This window comes from Ambystoma mexicanum, chromosome 5q (assembly GCF_040938575.1).
Source record: "Ambystoma mexicanum isolate Mex_15411 chromosome 5q, UKY_AmexF1_1, whole genome shotgun sequence".
NCBI lineage: Eukaryota > Metazoa > Chordata > Amphibia > Caudata > Ambystomatidae > Ambystoma > Ambystoma mexicanum.
In genome coordinates this window covers 1,104,811,074-1,104,826,712 of record NC_090933.1, presented here as the reverse complement: position 1 = coordinate 1,104,826,712, position 15,639 = coordinate 1,104,811,074, and positions in this window count along the sequence as shown.

Here is a 15,639-nt window from a genome sequence, read left to right as displayed (position 1 = left end):
TTTGTAACGCGCACCTTCAGACCCAGAGGCATCCGGGCGCAACTTTAGACATGGTTACATATGCATACATATATTCAGCTTATAAGACAGTGCAAGTATACAAGGCATATAGTAATATACATATTTACAACGTGGAGGTTAGGGCAGGTGTATTCCTGTGACAGGCTCCCAAGAGCATAAGAGGTCTGGTTTTTAGGGCTGGTTGAAGAGCCAGGATTTCGTTTTGGATTTGAAGGCACTAAAACATTCTTCAGATCTGATGGTAAGGGGGAGGGCATTCCAGAGTTTGGAAGCTAAAACGGGGAAGCTAGATCCACCCGCTTTTTGTAGTTTGAACCTGGGGATGGTTAGACAGTGGGTCTGGCAGTTCTTTGAGGGCAGGTAGGCACGTGGCGGGATAGCCGGCTGCAGAGGTACGGGGGGGCTTGGTTGGCTAGGCCTTTGTGGGTAAGACCTAAGGCTTTCAATGAAATTCTCGGTTGGACCGGTAGCCAATGTAGGTTGGATCTAGATTCCGAGATATGGTGGTTTCGCGGGATGTTTAAGGCTGCTCAACGGCGTTATTCTGGGCGATTTGCCGTTTGTTTATGTTCTCTTGGCTGGTTCCTAGGAAGAGGGCGCTCCCGTAGTCGACTTTTCGCCATGATGAGAGTTCTGGCCAATGTGACCGTATTTGGGGTTGTCAGAAATGGCCTGCAAGCTGCAATGAGTTTGCAGGTGTATGCTGAAGCCGATCTGACTGCATTGGTTTGTCGGGGTAGGGATAGGGTGGCGTCAAGGAAGACGCCTAAAGTTTTGGTGTCTTTCGAGACTTGGAAGGTGTTGCCATCAATGATAAATGATTGGTAGGACGGCTCAAGTTTACTAAGACGTTGCGTAGTTCCCAAGATGAGGAGCTCAGTCTTGTCATCGTTGAGGCATAATTGGTGTTGTGCCATCCAGGTTTGGATGACCAGGTAGACCTCGTTCAGGGCCTTGGTGTCAGCCAAATAGTCTCCAGTGATAGGAATGAGTATCTGGGTGTCGTCAGCGTAATTCGTATAGGAGACACCCAGATAGTCAAGTACATCAAAGAGTGGTTTTGTAAAGACAGTATAGAGTGTTGGCGACACACAAGAGCCCTGGGGGACGCCGCAGAGAATGGGAGAGGGATCTGCAGCTGCAGATTGAGAAAAGACCCGCATAGATCTATTACTCAAGAATGATTTGATCCAGGCCGTAGCAGATGGCGAGAAGTGGGCGGCGGAATGAAGATGCCCGCATAAGATTTGATGATTGACCAAATCGAAGGCCGCAGAGAGGTCGAGTAGAAGTAGCAAGGCAAGTATGCCATTGTCCTTTAGAACTTCAATTTGAGTTTTTAAGTCAAGTAAAGCTGTCTCTGTTCCGTGTTTGGGGCGGAAACCGGATTGTCTAAGACCTAGAAGATTATTGGCTTCCAGGTACTCTTGGATTTGCAAGTAAGCTGCACGGTCTAAGATTTTTAGCAGGAACGGTACAGTCTTAATTGGTCGGTAATTGGTAGGTATGCTAGGGTCGAGGGAAGGTTTTTTGAGCAGGGGGATCACCGATGCATCTTTAAGGTTGTCCGGGACAATTCCTGTTTTAAATGAAGCGTTGATAAAGGATGTGATAAATGGGGCCAGGTCGTGGGCAGATTCCTTGATAATTGGGGCCGGGCAGGGATCACCCTGGCAGTTGGAAGGTTTGATCCTCAGGATGATGTTTTCCACCTCCGTGGTGGTGAGCGGCAAACCCATACAAAGTTATTCTCTGCTATATTATTCTTCCTATTCCTACTCCTAATTGATTAAAGAGATTGTTGATATTGTAATATTACCCATTGCTGATCATTGCATAAATATTCATAAATGTGATATACAGATATTATTCATATACATAAAAGTGTGACATATATTATTCAATTCTTCAAATAAATCTTTTAATTTGCAAAACAAACCTACTTCTTGGCTCAGTGAGGTCAGGGGGATTCAAAGAAAGGGGCGTTATATAAGGGTACATCATCCAGAAATAAAAGAACTTTTGACATAAAAATATATAAATAAGGGTTTCCATTGGGCATCCCATACTAGGCATTGACTTAGGTGGAGTGCTGGGTTGAAACCACTTACATAGCAGAAGCCTGAAGAAGAAGTAGGAGACAGATCCTCTGCGGTTTTTGAAGCAGGATGCTGTGTCGAAGTTGTGGCAGAGGTTCTGAGTCCTGTAGGATGCATAGAGTGCACAACGGGAAGCAGTACGGAAACTAGCTGTCCCGAGGGAGAGAGAAGCTCTCCTGGTCTTGCGTGCTGTTCCGGTGTGTGGCGTTCACCAGAGTATGAGTGGAGCAGAGGCATCTCCAACTACAGGCAGCATGAGAAACGGAAATGTTACCGGAGCTGTCAGATGCCTGTGTTCCCCCAACAAAAGAAGAAACAGGAGCAGCGGGAATGTTACGAGAAAATAAAAAAATCTCGATTATGCAACCATTATGGTTGTGATTGTTAAAGCCTATATGAAGGTAGAAAGCCTGGTTCGTAATTGCACCCTGAGTAACCTCATGCGAGTGAATACGACCTGGCTATCTAGTTCTAACCAAGAGTCTACTAGAAATAGCTCAGCAGTAATAAAATCATGGTTGTAAAACCACCTTTGCATGGATGGACATGAGACTGATCTCATACAGCTAGCGTCACATGCTACCAATGGTCCCTTTATTCAGTACCTGATGGATCGTGAGCAAGTTCCAAAGAACACAATAGTCTATCCCGATAGTTAAGTAGCACAGCAATACCTGCTGTTGAAGTTCAATATTACCCCTTTACTTAAGATCATGGGGACTAAAGTTGGCCTTACCCGAGAAGCTCAGAGTGTCACTCATGTGGCTGTAAAGAAATTGAATCTGTAAAACATATCCTCATCTATTGCGAGAGTCTGAACGAATTGAGAAACAAATATCTGAAGTCTTATGATGATAAGATAAATTGTGGTGACTCAGTTCATATGTGGGAAATGTTATAAGAGCAACAACACCTGTATATACTATATGGTTACATTGTATTTGAAATGTCATAAAATATTTGAAATACTGTCATGATGCATATTTCGAATCTGTTTAAATTTTCATCTCTGTGAGAATTTATTAGCATTTCTACTTTAGATTTTAAGGAAGTTAAGCTTTTTTACCATGAATTGTTTTATGGAATGTGATATGTTTGTCCTTGTAGATACAAAGCCGGTTTGGCTAAATGTATATCAAATATTTTTTAAATTTTTTTAAAAGACCTGTTAGCTGGACTTGTTTGTTATTTGTTTGTTTGTTTGTTTTTATTATTTATATTGCGCACCAGACCCAGGGGTATTTGGGCGCGAAGGCATGAAGAGGGTTGTTCAACTTAGGTTACAGGTTACAGATTAAACATAGGGGTACAGCTATGGTTACAGTGCTCTGGATATGTATTGTCAAAGAGTCATAGATGTATATACATTAAGTTTACAAGAATGCAGGTATGACATATAAATAAGGCAGAACAAATATACAAAATATACATGAGATCCTAGATGTCAGAAGGGTGAGGTTAGGCATCATGTTCTTTTAGCCATTGAATCAGATTGGATCTGAATTGCCGGTAGGGGAGATCTTCCCTTAGAGCAGGGAGAAGGGAGTTCCAATACTGTGCTGCTTTAACAGCAAAGCTGCTCCCACCAGATTTAGTGAGTTTGAATCTGGGTACTAACAAAAGGTTGGTGTTAGCTTTTCTAAGGGGGCGAGAGGCTGTTTGTCTGGTGAATCTGTCTATAAGGTATTGCAGGGCTGCGTGGATAAGATATTTGTGTGCAAGGGATGCTGTTTTGAGGAGGATTTTGTCATTTGTGGTGAGCCAGTTAGTAGATCTCCTGAGGTCTGATATATGGGCGTTTTTAGGGAAGTTTAGGCGGTGATGTATTTGTTGCTGCCTTTGTAAAGGGCATTGCAATAACCTCGTTTCGACAGGATTAGTGCCCTTGCTAGAATGACGCAATTATTAGGTGAGAGGAAAGACTTGGTTGCTCTAATTGACTTGCAGGTGTAGGATGTGGCTGAGGCCATAGCATTCACTTGTTTGCCAAAGGTAAGCATGGAGTCTATGTAAAAGCCGAGGGTTTTAACTACTTTAGCCACAGTAATGATGTTATTGTCAATTATGAAGGAGTCATAGTTGGGACCTAGTTTTTTGATGTTGGAGGAAGTGCCTAGAATGAGGAGTTCGGTTTTGTCATCGTTCAGGCATAGACCGTGGGAGGCCATCCATGTCTGGATGATGAGGTAGACTTTATTCACAAAGGCCAAATCCTTGTCATAATCTCCCGTCAACGGGATGAGGATCTGTGTATCATCTGCATAGTTAGTGTAGGTGATACTTAGACCATCTAGATCATCGAAAAGGGGCTTTGTGAAAATATTGTAAAGGGTGGGAGATACACATGATCATTGGGGTACGCCACATGAAATGGGGGCGGGGTCTGCGGCTGCTAGAGGAGAGAAAACGTGCATTGTCCTGTTATCTAAGAAGGACTGGATCAATGTGACTGCTTCATGGGAGTTTGCTTTTTGAGTAGAGGGAGGACCCAGGAGTGTTTCGGGTTGCTAGGTATGGTACCTGATGTGAAAGAGGCATTTATGAGTTTGGTGATGAAGAGGATGAGAGTTCACGGACAGGGTCTTTTATAATTTGGGCTGGACATGGGTCACCCTGGCAATTGGAGGGTTTGAGAGTGAGGATGACTTTCTCGACTTCTTTAATGGAAACTTTGCGAAAATAGAAGGGAGGGGTATCGGGTGTAGGTGGAGAAGAGGTGGATTTCAGTGAATTCGTTGTAGCCTTGGTGGGGGTGCCTATGTTGACAGTATTTGAGATAGTTATGGATGCTTTTTTGTTGTGGATCTTCGCCTGAAGCATTGTTATCTTGTTGGCAAGGGCATTTTGTATGCCTGTGCACCAGTCCTAATCCTTGAGGCAGGAGTCGGGACGTTGGATAGGGGATTCTACTTCCTTTAGGATGGCAAGCAATTCTTTGGTGTTGGATTTGGCTTGAGTGATACGGGTGTTATAGGATGTTTGTTTCGCAAGGATGATTTCTTTTTTGTACTGGGTAGCTAATTTTTTTAGGTTATTTTTGTTGATGTCCGAAGGATCTGATCTCCAGAGTTTTTCACTTAGACATTTCTTTTGCCTAATGTCTTTCAGTAGGGGTGTGAACCAGGTATTTAGGTGTTGGCAGGGTTTGCTCCTTTCGATCATGGAGGCAGGGTCAGACTGATCTGGGATGGAGTTTAAGGTGGGGAGAATGAGGGGGATAAGATTTTCAGGGGTAATATTTTTTTTTATTTCTGGTAGGTGCAGTGGGAGCTAGGATACTGTTGTTCATGGGTGAGGTGGCTTCTAGGGTGAAGGATAGCATGTGGTGGTCGGACCATAGCTAAGGCATTATAGAGGTGATGGTGGTTGGGCAGTTATGTTGAGCAATCCAATCGAGGGTCCTTCCTTTGATATGTGTAGGAACTGTAATCTTTTGGGTGAATCCTAGTTCCTCAAGGGTGCTGTTAATTTGTAGGGCATTGGGGTCACGTGGGTATTGAATCCAAGGTTGAAATTGCCTAGGATGAAACATTGAGTGGAGATTTTTAGATTGTCAGATAATAGGTTCATGGGGTCTTCCTCAAAGGAGCCTAGGGGGCCTAGGGGGCCTGGTGGTCGGTATATCATGTGTATGGTGATAGTTGGTTGTTGGCAATGGTAAGTTTAGCTGTGAGGGATTCACAAGAGTTAGTATTATGAGGTGAGGAGAGTCTTAGGGCCAGGTGATTTTTGACAATTTTAGCAAGGCCGCCACCTCTAGACGTGGTGCAATCCATGTGTATAAGGGTGTAATTGTCTGGGATGGCTAGCATGATGGCTGGTCCTGCTGCAGGATGAAGCCAGGATTCTGTGATGGCCAGGAGATCTAGGTTCTCATCATGGATTATGTCTGCTATTTCAGTAGCATGGGCTACCATAGAACAGACGTTTATAAGAGCGCCGTTTATTACAGGTAGGGTAGTTGGGTCAGAGGACGGCTAGACTTTGAGTTGCCATTTTGGGGGAGGTGGATTCTCTAAAGATTCGACTGTTGAGTTGTAGTCGGTGTTGGCCAATGTTATCTATGTGTTGTGGAGTGTTGGTGGTATGCAGTGTGTGCCTATTGTGATTAGGAGCGGGTTGGGTCTTAGATAGCGGGTCATGAATTATTGGGGGTCTGGTGCGGAGTCTTAGGTTGCGCTGTTGGAGGCTGCAAGGATTGGTGGCCATGATAGTTTGCTCCAGGGGTACACTTCCATGAGGTAGCTGGTTCTGTGGCTGGGATAGGTTCGATTTGTGAAGGGTTGTCAAGTAGTTGATGGTTCTGAGTAGAACTGTGTAGAATAGTGGTAGATACATAGTAAGCTAGTGTGGTTAGCTTGGAGTGCTGGCCAGCTAAATGCAACTTTGATAGTGCAAGTGAAGATAAGTAAGCACTGTCTGATAACTGTTGGGTATGTACAGGCAACCTAAATGCGAGTTTACTAGGATAGGCAGGAATAGGTGGGCTGGTAGCTAGTGAACAGATACAGGCAACCTAAATGCAAATATATGAGAACAGGCAACCTAAATGCAAGTTTGCTGGAATAGGCAACCTAAATGCAGATTTACTAGAACAGGCAACCTAAGTGTAGGTTTAATAAAACAGGTATCCCAAATGCAAATTTCCTAAATTATGTGACCCCGGGGCACTTCAATACAGACTGCTTGGTCAGAAGGAAGGATTTGAATACCGAACTAATGAATTAGTGCAACTTGGGCACGATTCTTATCTTAAGAGACAGAGTGAAAATAAATATTGTTCCTACCAGTGTCAAAGCCAAAATGTTGCAATATTTAACCAGAGTGAAAAGAAATATTGTAACCACCATTGTCAAAGCCAAAAGGGGACCATATTTAACCAGAGTGAACATAATATTGTAGCCTTCATTGTGAAAGTCAAAAGGGGACAATATGCAATCAGCATGAAACAGAATATTTTATTCACCATTGCTAAAGACAAAAGGGAACAATATTCAAACAAAGAGAATGTGATTCACAGAAAGTAAGATTATTTATAAAAGGAAACTGCAACAAGCATTGCCTAAACCAAGGAAAGGCAATTAATGAAAACCAGAGATGGCAGAAAAGACAACCTCATTGTAGAAATCATCAAGGAATACAGAAATATAGTCTGCATTGCCTAGGGCAGATAAATCAGTGTGAGAAACATTGTCAATATGTATTGTATTCTTATAGAGAAAGTTCAGTTGTAACTCTCTTGGGGTAGTAAAATGTTTGAAGCAATCCTCATCATAAAGTACTGGTAGTAGTAAGAGATTTTATCTTACCAGATGAATATACCCGGAAAGGGATATTTAGTTGTTGGTCCTGGCAGGCGAGTGGACCATGAAGAAGAAATTGAAGTACTGCAATGTGGCAGTAGTTTGTGGTTGAAAGACAGTGGTATATCCATTGATGTGCACTGATGGACTATTGTGGAATCATCCTGACAAAGCTGTGCTGCTTATGAAGAAGACATGTGATTCAATGAAAGATGATTGGTCTCCAGAGAATAGAGTAATTACATTGTATACTGACTTGATGTATGAAGACAAAGTTGTTTTGGTTTGTTAAACAGCAGTTGAAGGGTGAAACGACTTACTTGAAAATTAGACTAATATATTGCTGAGAGAAGATGATATGGAGTGAGCAGAACTTTGTGCTATGTTTCATGACCCTTAAAACAACTTTCTTGATTTTGAAAGTTGGTTTGAAACATCCTGAATTGCTCCAGGGGAAGGGTATTCCACCCTGGTTACAAGGATTTATATGAATAATTTCTCTTTGTGAATTTAAATGTTACTTTATGAGTTTGAACAGCTAGATAATCCCTGTGTGAGTTTCTTCTATGTATCAGTGTGAGGGATAGATTGTACCTTTGGACATTGGGTCATTTTCCTTTGGCGTTAGTTTGATAGGTAGGGAAACCCTTGTTAGGTTAGGGAAAGATAGGTGTTTGTCTCACCGTTATTTTTTAATAAAATGGCTCCTGGTGCGAAAACCCTATCTGCTTGTGCCTCTCGCATTTCTGGCCCCTTACATAAATCAATGCACAGTGTGTTTTCAAAAGGTTCTGCCATTATAAAACACTTCTGTTAATTAGGCACTTCATTGATTTTTTTTTTACAGGATCAGAGGCATTTCCCAAGTGAGAAAAAGATGTTTTATTTGGCACTGATGTCAGACTGTATATTCTTGAAACATTTTTTGTAGCTAACCATAACTTTGCATTTACCTTTCTCCTCTGAATAACTCATCAATTGCCCAATGTTTCCCAATACCTTCATCACTTTTGTAACTGAGGTATCAAGTTTGGCTATACAAGCTGCTGTCTGCTTAAAGATACAATTCAACATAGTTTCCTCTATGCTGAATCCACTCCATTCTATGAGTGTTTCTGATCACCATTACTCAGGGCTCAAGGTAAAAATGTTGGAATAACAGCACAAATAATATCTGTAATACATTTGCTGGCCATCGGACAAGGTATTACTAGCAGTTGAACTGCCACAGGTGTAAAATGTGTGTGCCGCAACGCTTTGACAAGGCTTCAAACTGTATGTCAGCCAAAGTTAGGGTAAGGTTGGAAGGCAATTGTACACAATATTAAAAACAGAATTAATAATGTTTTTAACAATATCATAAAACTTGGCATTTGTATTTTAAGGAATCTAACTTCCTAGCAAATGTAAGGCTTCAAGATAATCAGAACAGAGTTGGGTGGGAGGCGGCGAGAGAGACACGGGGGCGGTAGAGTACGGATATAAAACTTAAAGGAACTTAATGGAAAATAATTCTACTTTCAAAGAAGTCTTGGGATCTCTCCGGGGTTTGCCGCACTACAGGATCAGCACTCCATTCTAACGAGCTGCAACTCTCGAAACATGCAAGTTAAACACCACAAAGTGACCAATTCAGTATATAAGCTTTTAACATTCCAGATAATCTACAGAGTACAGATTTGAAAGGTAAAATGTTGGTATTTACAATGACACCTGTCCTAACATAATGGCGGCTTGTGGCTCTTGGTCTGTGTTTTGGAAATTACAGGTACTAATGGGGGATAGTGCACTTCACCTATACGATTATGTGCAGATTTGTAATAGATGCGCTGGGCATTAAATACAGTATTATTAAAGGTTGGATAAACATGGATTCAAGATACGATTACTGTTACGGAAACTATATTGCTGAAAAAATGGTCAGAGGTTTGAAAGAATTTGCAGGTAGAACACAATATGTCATTTTGTATCTATGGCATCTACCTCACTGTTATCTGACATGGAAATGGCAGGCTGCAAGATGGGCAGAACATATTTGGGGAAAGAGAGAAGGGCTTTACAATGGGTGCCTGTTGCGGATTTTGAAATCATAATCTTACAAGTTGCATCTTAAACCAATTTGGCATGCAGGCTTTCAGACTTTGGCTGAGGCAGGAAGTGGAAGCCTAGACATGCTGATGATCACACAGTATATCTCTGAGTACATGTTTAGTCAACCCTTGGATAACGTTTTAAATAAGCAACATAACCATCAGAAACAGAGGTTTACTGTTATACATTGCCACCCTGTAGTTCCCCTGAAGGATGTCATAAGCCAATCTTGCTAAATTAAACCCACTGGGCTGTCTACTGTACAGTAAACCAACTTGCTTGTTCTTCTGCTCTATTTTGGGAAACAGTGTATAGTCTTCCAAAAAAATGGAGTCCCAGGCCCACCAATCAATTAATTATTTTACCTTTCCAACTGTGAGCTGCCTGTTTCTTGAGATTATCCAATCTTTTTTGGTTTGCATCACATTATTTAATGATGTCCATTCTCCTTCTTTCGGCCATTTCATCCTACGTGCTATGTATTTCTTGTTATCAATATAAAACATTTCTGAAGCACAACCAAGAAGCCAAGGTATCAGTGAGCTCAACTAACTTCCACACAAAAATGACAATGGGCCTCATTACGAGTTTGGCAGCAGCCATGGAGCTATTAGCTCCATGGCTGCTGCCAAACCGGGCTCCTTTACCAAGTTCCCAGAATGGGGAATTACCGGGCCATTCCGAGTACGGAGGGCCCGGTAATTCCTCCCTCTGGGAACCCTGCCCGGGCTTTCCCCATTCCCATTGAGCCCCCATAGGGCTCAATGGGAATGGGAGAGGGAGATAACAACGGGCCAATTACGAGCGGCCCGTTGTTTGCTCCCTCTTCCCCTCGCTGGACCCGGTAACGATGCCTGGTTTTGCCAGGCGTCCTTACCGGGTCCCACAAGGGGACCTCGTAATTTTGTGGGACGGGTTTAACGGGTCCGCCTCCATAGCAGAGCCCGTTAACCCGTTCCGCGAACCTCGTAATGAGGCCCAATTTGAACAATAGTCTAAAGCAGCAACAAGATCACTTAACATTAGTTCACAGGATAAGAAAATTCCTAAAAAATGAATGCATCAGAAATGTGCTAGCAATGTGAAAGATGTAACATAAAACAATGGGCCTCATTCCGAGTATGGCGGTAAGGGATAGCGGCCACCGCTAACGAGAGCGGTGGCGGTAATCCCTTACCGCCATACTCCGAGTTCCCTTAGCGCCATGGTGCTTTTAACACCTGCTTTTAGCAGGCGTTAAATACCATGGCGCTAAGGGACCTTGATGTTAATTACGCCACCGTAATTTACGGTGGCGTAATTGACGCCTTCCCCACTCCCATTATGCCCTATGGGGCAAGAATGGGAATGGGGAAGGGTAAATGGGGATTGGGGAATTACCGCCCCGCCAACCTTGGAATGGGGCGGTAATTCCGCCAACCACCAAGGCGCTGCCGGTCCGGGTACGGCGTCAACCAAGGCGTTAATAGCGCCATTGGTTAGCGCCGTACTCGGAATGAGGCCCAATGGCTTTTCAGAGCCATGAAATGCAAACTAAGAGGGGAGATGACAAATAGATGCAGGTAATGAATGCCAGACCCCATGTGCTGCTCCAGTATCAGCTTGGACCTGGTATGTTTAGTCACAGATTATCCATGCTACTATGTCAGATTCCTCACTGGCATTACATCATTGAATAAACCTAAATCTACCCTTTCTAGATCTCATAAATATCACTTTCACAAGCATGCGGTCCAGGATTCACATCCAAGGGTCAATATGTAACTTAGAGACCTAAAATAATATGTTCCTTACATTAAATTTCTATCTTTGTTTTTGTTGAAGAATTGACTCCCAAAACTCAACCATTTTGAAAGTTACTTCTATTTTTTCATTTTTTATAGTTATATATTTTGTTGCCTTATGCATTTCTGCCAATTTCCCATTCTCCATCTCTTCTGTATCTTCTTAAACTGTGTGGACACATGCAGGCTGTTTCCCTTACCTGTTTTCCTAATACATGCCTTTTCCATTTTACCTGTTGGATCAATTCATCCTTTTACCCTGTCAACATTCAGTGGGACTCATTTCAGGTTGTCTGATATCGGGATATCGAAATGGACCATGCTACCCTTTCGAATACTTGACTAGGATGATGCCTTTCAGAACCAACTTTTGATTTTAGCCGACAGAATTAAAGATTTGCTAGAAGAGCATCTATATGTAATTGGGGAGGTATGACTGGATTATGAGTTATTATGCTCAAACTTGCTGGTGGTTATGCAATGAATGCAATGGATCTGTTTTAGCTGTAAAAAGATGAGTGTTTTTTCATTCGGCCTGACTCTTTCAGCAGGAAGCAGAGATATTCAATACATCGTATCCATCAGCAATGTGCTGTACACCACCATTTGTCAGGAGCTTGATTCTTTGCACACACGAACATACTGAATTCTTCAAACTAAATAGCTGATCATCTTAGAGCGTATACTCTAGAAATCACCCCTGCATAGGGGTGCGGACATGGCCGGTAACAGCCCGCCAGCCCGAACCTAAGCAGGCCTAAGAGAAGTGAGGGCCTTGGTGAGGGCTGTGGTCAGTTATTGGTCATGCCCGACCCCAACAAGGGTTTGATAGAAATTTGCATCCCGGTTGGACGGATCTTTTTTTTGTTTGGGAGATTGACTGTGCGTACTGCGTGATGCCAATCACCCGAGGAAACATAAATAAAAAAGATAGCAGTCGCCATAGCAAAAGGGACCAAGCCCCTTTTCCTTTTCTATGGTAACAGCCGCGGGCAGGAGGAGCGCTGGCACCGAGCACAAAACTCCAGTCCAGAAAATAAGTGGGGAGGGAGTGGGGAAAGGGCATGTTTTCTTTTGGGGCGCCCGGGGGGGGGGGGGTTCTCAAGGCAACAGATAGTGGCTTACTCTTGCCTCCCCACATTAAAAAAAAGATGGTACCACCCGGGGAAACGCTTTGGGTGGCTGGAAACAGCGGACAAACACTGGGAATTCTTGCCCACTGTACCAGCCATGTGATTCGCTGAGGACCCTTCCCCAGGTGCGAATTAAATATATTTGCACATACTTAACCTGATTAAATTTAAGAAGGGTCCTGTCCTACGCAGGAGTAGTAACTTCAAATATTCCAGGGATTATCTGGGTCATTACGCTAAAACATGCCAATACAGACCATTATGTAGAACTGAAATACATGATACTTGATTACACATTTGTAAGTACTTCTAAAAAGTTTTCATAAAGTCATGAAGAAGGCAGTAAAATATTTTAGCTTCAAAAATAATAATTATCCTCTGGACAAACATGTTTTCAATAGGTGATCACAAAATGAATCTGGCAAAAGCCTTTTTACTACAACATTCTACATTGCATCATTGACCTACAATGTTCTGCACCTAGGAAAACACTGTACATCGTGGACAAGCTCTGTTGATTGGGGCGGCAAAGGGTTTCATAACTAAGGGGGGAAATTTCAGCCATAATTTTCAGGGCTCTTTGTTCCTCTGCACTATATAGAACCAACTACCTCTGTGCTATGATCTAGTACCAACCTCCTGTGTGAGGCAGACCATGTTCTTCGTATGGTAGCTCAACTTGTTTGACTTTATAGATTTTGGAGTTATTTGTGGGGTTGCACATTGTTGCCTTTTAACCATTTTACAACATCTGGAAAAAGCATGGCAGTGTGGGCCCAACATGAAAGAGTGATCTACTCGGATGTGGACATCCACGTCCTCCATAGCAAATAGGGACTGCCGAGGACATGGATGTCCACGTCCATCTAAGCCGTTTATATGATATTACTCTCAGATTGCACTTGTTCACTGTCTCTAATGCATGTTGTTTCATTTTTGTGTCTAGTAAAACTGATGAAAAAATACAAACACTTTGCTTTATTTCAGCAACATAGTGCAAGGTATGTTTCCAATTGCCAGGTATTTGCATAATTTGCCCAGATACCGTTTCACATGTATTGCTCTTATTTTCCAAGGTGCTTCCATATTTTTCCCAGTATTGGCATCATATGTCCATTGTCATTTGGGAGCGGGATCAGAGCCTTTGACACATGTAAGGTGTGGTAGCATTATTATAGACTGCACTCCTCCTCCTCTTAGACCTCTCAGCGGCCTTTGACCTGGTTGACCACAATATCCTCTGCAATCACTTTGCCACCGAAGCTCACTTCTCCTCCCATGCCATCGCCTGGATACAATCATTTATGGTGAACAGAACCATGCGAGTCTTCTCCACAACAGCTGCAGCAATCCCTATACCTATCTCATGCAGAGTCACACAAGGCTCCTGTGTCTCCCCCACTTTGTACAACATATTTACAAAGCCTCTCTTTGATCAACTGGACCGCCTGGGTGTCACCTACACAAATTACGCAGATGACACCCAGATACTCCTCACTATCACAGGCAACTACCACACAGACGTCACCCGGATTAATGAAATATTCTCCATCATTCAGGCATGGATGGCCTCTCATGGCCTCTGCCTGAACGATGAGAAGACGGCGCTCCTCCTTGTCAGCTCTCCTGGAAACCTGTCCAAACTTAACCCCAACAACATCACGATCGATGGTCACACCATCCCTATCGCCAAAAATGTGAAAACCCTTGGCTTTTATCTTGATGCCAACTCTAACCTTCACAAACAAACCAACATGATCGCCTCTGCTGCCGCTTACAACGGCAAGCTTATTAGGTCCAGTAGGCACTTCCTTTCCACTAACAGCTGCCTCACGCTTGCCAGAGCCCACATACAGTCTAAACTAGACTACTGCAATAGCCTGTACCTAGGTGCTAACCAAACCATACTTAACAAACTACAGGTACTACAAAACAACGCTCTTCGCGCAGCACTCAACATTCCCAGAGAAGAGCACATCTCCAATACCAGGAAATCGGGCAAAAGGCTCTCCATTCGACAAAAAATAGACTTGAAAACCATCTGCCTTACATATAAGGCTCTAAACCACCTAGCCCCCCCCTATCTGTCCAACAAATGTACTTTAAAACCTGCCAAAAGAACCACCAGATCATCCAACACCCTATGCTTAACAGTACCAAGCTTCTCATTAAAAAGTGCGGGAGGAACCAGTTTCACAGTACTTGCCTCCCAACTGTGGAACACCCTACCCCTTAACATAAAAACCATTGGGTCCTTCCAGGATTTTAGGAAAAATATTATCGGTTGGCTCCTGAACAAAGAGTAATACCCAGTTAGGAAGACACACATCCCCTTACCTAACCTGTCCGTAAAATTTGCTCTGCGAATTGCTTACTTCACAATTGTATATATCACAATATGTAACTGCTGTATCCTGAATTACTTAAATTGTTTTATTTTGCAATTGTATACTTCAAAATGTAACCCTCTTCTTTAAGCGCCCTTTTACCCCTGGGTCTGGAGCGCTATTCAAATAAATAAACAAACAAACAAACGAACAAACAAACAAGTTGGGGGATTGATGTAAAAGCATATGCACAATAAAAAGGCTGTACAGTGCAAATCATGGTTCTGAGGATGATGAATAGAATAACATGGGCACACAGATTCTTAAACTCTGTTACTTGGGTTCACTTCACCTCTGTGACTGAGGATCGGGGTTTGGGAGAGAGAAACTCCTACAGGATCTCTGGGTACCCCAACTAAAATAAAAAAGGACATCTATGGGTAACAGTGTCAGAGTGGAGGCCAAAATAAACTCTATGCAAGTATATATTCTAGGTGGATATAATGTCCAAATCCAATGCCCAACTTCCTATGCTCAATAGCTAGATTTCATCTGTGCTGCATCTTGGACATGTCCGTTATTTCACTCACAGTCTTAAGGTAATGAAGGTTCCCCAGCACACTTCTTTCTTGGCATTTACAGTTGTTCTGGATGGTGAGATAATATCCTGCGATCTGTAACCATATCTACTGTACCCTCCCGCCGGGACAAGACTGTGAGATTGTCCCTTGCCTTGTGGGGTACATTCTCCCTCCTCCTTGGGTGCTTTTCAGACTGAAATGATCATTGCCCACTGGACAAGGGTCACCCTCCTAGGCTAGGGCACACAACTGGAGCTTCTTCGAGTCTTACTGTCTCCAATAGATGTCAGGGTCCAGCCG